This window comes from Odocoileus virginianus, chromosome 15 (assembly GCF_023699985.2).
Source record: "Odocoileus virginianus isolate 20LAN1187 ecotype Illinois chromosome 15, Ovbor_1.2, whole genome shotgun sequence".
Taxonomy (NCBI): Eukaryota; Metazoa; Chordata; class Mammalia; order Artiodactyla; family Cervidae; genus Odocoileus; species Odocoileus virginianus.
In genome coordinates, this window is record NC_069688.1 from 47381181 (window position 1) to 47391060 (window position 9880).

General features: G+C 43.1%; 1 long non-coding RNA gene and 1 other non-coding gene across 2 annotated transcripts; both read left to right on the forward strand.

The window, feature by feature from the left end:
• The first annotated feature begins 526 nt into the window (after positions 1-526).
• On the forward strand, positions 527-9319 carry LOC139038481 (uncharacterized). The gene is made up of 3 exons (XR_011491516.1): positions 527-576; positions 738-827; positions 5978-9319. It is a non-coding gene; the product is annotated as an uncharacterized lncRNA (long non-coding RNA).
• TRNAC-ACA (transfer RNA cysteine (anticodon ACA)) lies at positions 4420-4492 on the forward strand. Its single transcript has one exon. It is a non-coding gene; the product is annotated as a tRNA-Cys (tRNA).
• Positions 9320-9880: the final 561 nt, after the last annotated feature.

A 9880-nucleotide genomic window follows, 5' to 3' on the forward strand; every position in this document is an offset into this window, starting at 1 on the left:
GGGTTGCAGAGTCCAACACGACTTGGCAACTGAGCACAGCACGCACAGAAACGTCTGCGGGTACGCTGGGCTCCTCAGCAGCTCCTGAGAGCCGGGGCAGGACTCACTCAGCCTATCTGTTTCCCAGGTCGAAAGGCAGCATCCGAAGAATTCTGGCCTGCTATCCTCCCATCCACACAACAGAGGGAGTCTTCGTGACTTTCCTGATTAGCCAGGAACACAAAGGCTGGCTCTGAGGTACGAGGGGGGTGAACCGATGAACCGTGCCTCGAGAAAAGCTTAATTGCACATCATTTTCTCATTTGTCACCCAAATGAAGTACAGAGGGTGTCAGGTGAGCACATCACTCTCCAAGTGACTCACTGTTATACCCCAACCCAGCACCGATGATAAGTGAGTGTCCCCTCCCTCCCCGTGTTCCTCCTCCCCTCGCCCCCCTAGGGAATCCCAAACATCAGGATGCAAATGAATCACCCGGGAGCTTGTTAAAAGCTGGATCGTGGGCCCCTGCCCAGGTTCCTGTTTCAGGAGGGCCAGAGTGGACCTGGGAATCCCCTTGTTTAACAAGCTCCCCAGGTGAATTTATTTGACATGCAGCTCGTTTTATTTAAACCATAAAGGTTTTCAGGAAATGTCGGCTCTTAAGGGTATTATCTTCCCTTAAGGAATTCCTCTGGAGTAACAATGAATCAGCTTTTTCTTTAAAGCTCTTTTTAAAAATAAATACTGTGTTTCAGAAATCCAACCATGCATTTCAGCGGAGGCAAGTTGAGTAATGCTGGGGGCCATCTGGCCAGCCACACTTCCACTCGGAAAACTGGTCTCTGGTGAGTGAGAAGGGAGCACCCCCAAGCGGGTGGGCTCCTCCCTCTAAGGAAGGGAGGAGGGCGGAGGGGACAGGCCGCCCTGGTTCTAACAGCTGGATGGAATGTCCCCGCACCGGGGTTAATCCGAGTGGTTTCTTTTTGTGAAGATAATCACCAAATTAAATGTTTTAATTACCGGAATTATACATGCATTTCTTCCGAGAAAAGAGCATCCTCTGGACACAGCATCCACTCCCCAGAGGGTCAAGGGGCTTTGCTTGGAGGGAAGGGGGGTGTGTGGAGGAGTCCATTATTAATTTCATTATAGAACCGGCTTGAGAAATAAAGGCATAGATTGACATGTATTCCCAGCCAGCTGTGACTTAATGAGCTCAATTCAGAGCTTGGAAGCTGCTAGCCACATCCATATTAATATGTCTGTGGAAAAAAACAACAACAGAGAAAGTGACAAACTGCTATTCCTAGTATTGGAAATGAATTTTAAATGACGGTTAAAATGGCTAACGCGGGTGAGCCTGACTTTGAGGCAGCCCAGCTGGCGGCCCCCGCGCCTGTCAATAAAGCCCTGCTGTAGAGGCAGACGTGGCCCTTGGAAGGAAGGAGCTGTTTTCAGCCCAGATCAGCAAACCCTGGGGCCTGGGGACAGGCTCTACAGCAGCCCTCCCTACCCCTACCCGAGGCTTTTATCTTGAATTGCTTGTTGCATAACCATCTAAGTCATCAGGATCACAGAGTCTTTGTGATCCTGATTTCCCAGTCATGAGCACATGAACATAATTCAAATGTCTTGTTCGAACATTTTGAGATCCTAAAAATAAAAGGTGCTGGGTAAGCCTGCCGAGTTAATAAGCACAAGGGGAGAGGGAGGGTGTAGGTGGGGGAGGACAAAGGAAATGCACCAGAGAAACCTCAGTTGGTGGATTTTGAAGTTCAACTGCAAAATAGCTACCTGGTCCCGCGAGCAGAGGGCCCCTGGCTGCTGAACCATTCCTGTAGTACCACACGGGAGGGGGAAAGCCCCTTTTTCAGGTCTGGCGAGAGGGTGTGAGCACTCTCCTGGGTAGTCTTTGCATTCCCTTGAACTTGAACTCTGCTGAGTTTTTGGTGGTGTGTGTGTGCACGACAGGGGACAGTCAAGATTCAAAGCATAGCCTTTCGAATCAGACAAATCCTGCCTCTCTCACTTACAAAAGATTCAACTGGACCATCAGTTTTCATTTTTTAAAAATCTGGAAATGGAGCTAAAATATTAATACCAATCCCATTGGGCATTTTCTGATAATTAAATGAGAAAATACACTCAGTTTGGCAGAGGGTAAGCCCTGGATGATTCTTGCCACCATCTCTGACACACGTCTCAGTGGCATGGAGTTTCCAGGTTATTTTTCATTTAAAAACAGCTCTGTTACTCCCCTGGTGATGCAGTGGCTGTTTTCACTTTCGTCTCAGGTTCAAAGGATTTGTTAACAGAATAAGCCACTCGTTATATACGAGTAAATAATACAGATATTTATTAGAGAATTGTCTAGCTTACTTTCAATATGCTAGCGTTAAAAGAAAAGAGGAATAGAAAGAGCAGAGAATACATCACCAAATTGGGTTTATGACCAACATCCAGACTTATCAGAGCTGGCAAGTCCCGTGTCACGGCTCATCTGGAGTCCCAGTTGGGAAAGGGTCCCAGGCAGCACATCCGCTCCACTGGTGAGACTTCATAGACTGCAGTTCAGGGTTCCCACTTACAGTCCCAGAATGGATGCAAACTGACATCATCATCAATCTGTGACCAAATTGCAAGCCTGGTTTCCTGTTTCTGCTCTCTGTTTTGTTGTATAAAACGTGGAATGTGGTGAAGCCTGGGGCTTGGTTGGCCAGGCCCCTCCAGGGGCTCAACAATCTCAAGATTTCTCCCCCATCTTATCTATGGTGCTGCAAGCCTTGCACTCACAGCAGCAGTCACTCACAGTCAGGGCAGTGTCCAGGCAGGTTAGAAGCAAGGTCAGAGGCCTGCTCTGCTTTGTCTCTGAAGCCTAAACAAGACTATTCATTTAATTTCCCTAACAGTGGCTAAGACTCTGCACCCCCAATGCAGGGGGCCTGGGTTCGGGAACTAGATCTCACATGCTATAACTAAAATTTAGTTCATATGTCACAACTAAAGATCCTGCATGTGTCAACTGAGACCCAGGGCAACCAAATAAATAAATGTATATTTTTTTCACTTATTAGTTGGAGGCTAATTACTTTACAATATTGTAGTGGGTTTTGCCATACATTGACATGAATCAGCCATGGATTTACATGTGTTCCCCATCCCGATCCCCCCCTCACCTCCCTCCCCATCCCATCCCTCTGGGTAAATATATATTTAAAAAAAAAATCTTTCAGGGAAATTCCCTGGTAGTCCAGTGATTAAGATTCGAACTACCAAAGCAGGGGCCTGGGTTCAATCCTTGGTCAGGAAACTAAGATCCCATATGCTGCGGAATATGGTTAAAAAATAATAATAAGCTACTGTATATGGTGATTATGAGGATTTTTTTAAAAAGCAACAACACCCCCACACACACACATCTTTCAACACATGTTAGGCACTTTGAAATCAATGTTTCAAATCAATGCCTAGTCATAAATCTCTGACAGTTGTGACACCTTTGGGAAAAAGGACAAAATATTTCACTTCTGCTTTCACACAATGCTCATGGTTACATCGAGATAAAAGATGTGAGCCAGTGAGTCCTTCTAAAACCAGGAGAGGGGATTGTCACCATAATCACTGACTAGATTCTAAGCCCACTGGGAATAAAACGGGAATGGAAGTGACACAGTCACTAGCACGAACAGCAAGCCCCATCTTCTCCAGTAGATCACAGCCAGAAACCGAAAAGAATTGAGTAGTGGTCTGTTGACTTCATCAGGCCTCAGTTTCCTCATCTGTGACATGGTCACAATAACACCTGGCTCACAAGAGGATAATGTAAATTTAACAGGTGGTGTCTGCAAACAGGTGGTGTTTGCCATGTGCTTGAGATAGCACCATGAGCTAACAGCATGAACCACACGCTTGCTCCTCCTCCAGCTAGGCGCAGGGACTCAGATCCTTCCATAGCCCTTAGGCCTGTCCAGTCCCCTGGGGTCACCTAGGTTCAGCAGTCATCCAAACCCTAGCACTATGGACACTTAGTTGCCATCAGTTATGCGTTCTATGTTTCCAAAAAAACAGATTGAAGTTCTACCCCAGTATTTCAGAATGTATTCTTAACTGGTGACAGGGTCTTTACAGAGGTAATCAAGTTAAAATGAGCTCATTAGGGTGGGGCCTAATCCGGTTGGAGTGGTGTCATTATGCACACGGAAATTTGGACATAGGGAGGATATGAAAACATGTGAAGACAGAGGACTGGAGCAATGCATCTATAAACCAAGGATGACAGAGAGTGCTGGCAAACCATCAGAAGCTAGGGTGAGAGGAGGAAGGATTCCCCACAGGTTTCGGAGGGAGCATGGCCCAGCCAAATCTTGATTTCAGACTTCTGACTTCCAGAACTGTGACAGAATAAATTTCAGCTGTTTTAAGCCATCTGGTGGGACTTCCCTGGTGGCTCAGGCGGTAAAGCGTCTGCCTACAATGCAGGAGACCCAGGTTCGATCCCTGTGTCGGGAAGATCCTCTGGAGAAGGAAATGGTAACCCACTCCAGTACTCTTGCCTGGAGAATCCCATGGAGGGAGGAGCCTGGTAGGCTATAGTCTGTGGGGTTGCAAAGATTTGGACACAACTGAGTGACTTTCACTCACTCACTCAACACAATAGTGAGTTGCATGATAATTGGCATTTTCAGATGGTAAATATAGCCCATTGTGCTCAGTTGTGTTGGAGAAGGCAATGGCACCCCACTCCAGTCCTCTTGCCTGGAAAATCCCATGGACGGAGGAGCCTGGTAGGCTACAGTCCATGGGGTCGCGAAGAGTCAGACACGACTGAGCGACTTCACTTTCACTTTTCACTTTCCTGCATTGGAGAAGGAAATGGCAACCCACTCCAGTGTTCTTGCCTGGAGAATCCCAGGGACGGGGGAGCCTGGTGGGCTGCCGTCTATGGGGTCGCACAGAGTGACTTAGCAGCAGCAGCATCTCAGCTGTGTCTGACTCTTTGCGACCCTGTAGACTGTAGCCTGCCAGGATCCTCTGTCCGTGGGATTCTTTGGGCAAGAATACTGGACTGGGTAACCATGCCTTCCTCCAGGGGATCGAACCTGTGGCTCTTGCAGCTTCTGCATTGCAGGCAGATTCTTTACCAATGAGCCACAGGGGAAGCCCAAGACATACTGTGTTTATATTCATTTTAATAGTTATTTAATATTATTAATATTAAATATATTAAAATCTATTCATTTTAGCATTCATTATAGTTTTGGATGCTACTTGATTGGTTTTGATACTGACGATAAGAAATACTGGCAGTTGGAAGAGAATGTTAGTGATTCCATTTTTAAGACAAACCTTTTCTACTTTCTTTCAAGCTTTTAGATCGGTTTAATTGAAGGTTATCCCGGGGTTGCAAAGCCAGCAGTTAAAAGCTGTTAATGCTTGCCATCACATGTGTATGGGATTCAGGATTTTATTGAATTCATGTAACAGAAATACAACGCAGGACAAACTTGATGCTGAGGCCAGGCTAAAGCTAATTTTAAAAAATGTTTTATTTATTTATGTTTATTTTTGGCTGTGCTAGGTCTTCATTGCTGTGCCTGGGCTTTCTCCAGTTGCAGCGACCATGGGCTGTTCTCTAGTTGTGATGTGCAGCCTTCTCACTGTGGTGACTTCTCCTGTTGCAGGGGATGGGTTCCAGGGCATGGGGGCTCAGGAGTTGTGGCCCAGGGGCTCAGGGGCTTAGTCTCCCTGAGACACGTGGCATCTGCCCAGACTAGGGATCGAAACTGTGTGTCCCCTGCATTGGCAGGTGGATTCTTAACCAGTGGACCACTGGGGAAGTTCCCTAAATCTAACTTTAATTTGTATCTGAACAGCCTCATTTCCCTTGTGTGATTATCCTTAAGTGGTAAATATTGCCGCTTGGAATTATAAAATAAATTTATATGGATAAAAATGGATTTACACCTATTCAGTGTAAAGTTGCTTCTGAAAACAGATAGAAGATTTGGACATCAACCATACCCAACTACTACCACCAGCACAGATTGTTGCCGGATGAGTCGGACAGAGCTCATTTCCTACTCTCTTCAGCTGCCCTGATCCTCTCTAACCTGTGAGCACGGATCAGTCTCTGGATGGTTACTTCCAATCAAACGTGCAACCTGCTACAGAGCATCTCAAGAAGTGGGACGTCAGATGCTGTGTTGGAAGGAGACTCCACAGGCCACCCATTCTGCCTGCTCCCCATAAACCTGCACAGGGCTTCTGAGAAGTCTGATTCAGCCTGTGGCAGATGAAAGTGTCCTCCTGAAAATTCTCTATTCTTATGTGGGTTCCAAGAAAAACACAAGGACTTTTCTTATAGAAATCCTCAGTTTGATTGCAACTTTCCTCTCCTGGTGAGAAAGACAATGAATTGCATAGAATTGAGTCTGCTTTATGGAATGGAGAACTTTTATTAGTGATGCATGTATCAACTTGATTGGACGATTAATTTTTCTTTATAGAACTGGTTTTATAAATAGCTGATTTTCTTTATTACATGATTAATACATGTTCATTGCTGATAAATGAGAAAATGCAAGTAGCAAGTAAATGAAAATATTCATAATCTAAATACTTGGGGAAAACCACTGTTGACATTTTGGTACACATACTCTAAATTCAAGGTCAGCAAGCTTTCTCTGTTAAGGATGAGAGTGTAAATATTATAGGCTTTGCGGGCCAAGAGGTGGGCTTTCCAGACGGCTCAGCAGTAAAGAATTCGCCTGCCATCCAGGGGACTCAGGAGACGCGGGTTCAATCCCTGGGTCGGGAAGATCCCCTGGAGGAGGAAGTGGCAAACCACTCCAGTATTCTTCACAGAAAAATCCTGTGGACAGAGGAGTCTGGTAAGGCTACAGTCCAAAGGATCTCCAAGAGTCAGACTCAGCGGAGCAGAGCACATGCCAAGAGGTAAAACCGAGAATATTATGTAGGCACTTATATTAGTACAACAGAGAATACCAGTTACCATAAAATTTTTACTGATAAAATTCAAAATATAATAACACAAACAATAGTGATAATTGAGTTCAATTTTTTGTAATAAAGGTCTACTTACAGTAAGAATGGAATTTTTTTGGGTGAGGACCACATTTTGCTGAATTGGGGTTCAAAGTTAGTGTTCCCACTAGTGAACATTGAAATCTATTGCAAACATTTATTGTTATTACTGAGACATAGTGGAATTTCATGTATTTTATCTTTGAAAATGTCTTTTTACACAGCAAGGTGCTACCAAATACTGATACCAGTTTTTGACAGTACAATTTTAATTGAGCATATTCATTGTTTGGAAGGCATTTTTAGAATTCTATTCCATTTGTATTTGGATGGCTACAAATTTCATTCAGGTTTCCCATGAAATGGTATAGAAAAACCTGAAAGAGTTTTTTGATCAACCCAATATTTGCCTTTGAGCATGTCATTATGTCTTCCCTCGTGGCTCAGATGGTAAAGAATCTGCCTACAATATGGGAGACCCAGGTTCAATCTGCGGGTTGGGAAGATGCCCTGGAGAAAGGAATGGCAACCCACTCCAGTGTTCTTGCCTGGAGAATCCCATGGACAGAGGAGCCTGGTAGGCCCCAATGTATGGGGTCACAAAGGGTTGCACACGACTGAGCAGCTAACACACTCACACTCATGTCTTCATAATGCAGATCAATCACTTCCAATTGATTGGAAGGTGGAAGCTCCTCAACTACAAATAAGTGGATTCTGAAATATGGAAATTCCCTTTATACTTGCATGGAAGTTCAAAAAATGCTGCTAAAACTATAATATGAGCTGAGTATATAAATATACCCACTGAAAATTTGTGTGGGAATGGAGATCTCAATTATCACTTTAATTTTTAAAAGCACAGAAACTGTGTAAAGCAGTATGACATTACTTGTAATCCAAAGTAATGTTAGTTACCATCAAAATGATCTTATTGCAGTACATAAGTTTTATACACAAACACTGTGTTGTCTCTTAATTTTAGATTGAATTCATTAAGAAGCATTATCAAGTCTGCAACAGAAGTTTATTTTCAAAGCCATTCAGTGTTCAATAATCATGACTGCTTACTAAATAAATAAACAAATAAATGAAAATAATCAAGGGAAGTAGTTCTCAGAAACATTTCAATCTTAGGCTCAAGTTCAAAAGTTGCAATAAAATTTTACCACTGCTAAGCCACAGAACTGTGGTAACAGCTGTGAAATACAGGATATTTAGCTTCTATTTGTGACAAAAATTCACGTAACCGACAATGGTTAAGTCCACAGCAATAAATAGCAGTACAAATTCAATAACACATGATAGATTTAAGTGTTTTCTGCCAACTACTCTTGATACATAATGTGGTAAAGAACCATAGGCTTTTAATACCCTCCATTTTCACAAAGTTTTCTGACTAATACTTTCTCTTTCTGCTCCACACATATTTTATTTTTTACCACTATCAGTTGTTTGGTAGTCAATACTAGTTAGTTAAAAGATAAGAATTAGAGGTTAAAAAGAAACTGTAAATACCCTTTAAAGTCTATTTATGTAATCTTATTGGCATCATTCTAAAACATACAGGCAAAGATGAAAAGATCTGATTACAGAAAAAATTGAAGTTCTATCAAAACACCAAAGTCACCTGTTAAAAGTAACAAACCTACTAAAATGTTTGGGAAACAAACCAACGGTTGGTATGCTTATGATATAAAGCACTCCACAAACCAAACAGAAAAAGATGAATTTCCCCTTTGGCAAAGGCAATTCTACAAAAGAAAACTGAACATGTAAAAAGTATTTGACCTCACAAGCAACAAGAGAAATATAGAAAGTGAAGAAACAATAAAATATTCTCCTACTCCCTAACCCCATGACTAACACAGGTTGAAAAAAGCGGTGTATTATTTTCCTATGACTGCTGTAAAAAGTTATCACAACCTCAGTTATTCAGTGGACTGAAATCAAAGTGCCGGCAGGGCCATACTTACTCTGGAGGCTCAAGGGACAATCCACTTCTTGCCTCTTTGAGCTTCTGATGGCCATTGGCATTCCTGTGGCCACATGACTCCCATCTCTGCTCTCTGTCAAATCTCCTTCTGCCTTTGTCTTATATGAACACTTATGGTGCCCACTTGGACAATTCAGAATAGTCTCTCCACCTCCAGATCCTTAAGGTAATCATATCTGCACATACCTTTCTTCTATATAAGGTAAAGACTTAGATGTTTCTCAGATTTGGACCTGATATTGTTTTGTTTGTTTTAAAATTATTTATTTGTATTCCTATTTATTTATAAATTTATTTATTTATGGGCTTTTATGGACCACAGCCTTATCTAACTCAATGAAACTAAGCCATGCCATGTGGGGCCACCCAAGACAGATGGGTCATGGTGGAGAAGTCTGACAGAATGTGGTCCACTGGAGAAGGGAATGGCAAACCACTTCAGTATTCTTGCCTTGAGAACCCCATGAACAGTATGAAAAGGCAAAAAGATAGGACACTGAGAGATGAACTCCCCAGGTCAGTAGATGCCCAATATGCTACTGGAGATCAGTGGACAAATAACTCCTGAAAGAATGAAGGGATGGAGCCAAAGCAAAAATAACACCCAGTTGTGGATGTGACTGGTGATAGAAGCAAGGTCCGATACTGTAAAGAGCAATGTTGCATAGGAACCTGGAATGTTAAGTCCATGAATCAAGGCAAATCGAAAGCGGTCAAACAGGAGATGCCAAGAGTGAACATCGACGTTTTAGGAATCAGCAAACTAAATGGACTGGAATGGGTGAATTTAACTCAGATGACCATTATATCTACTACCATGGGCAGGAATCCCTTAGAAGAAATGGAGTAGCCATCATA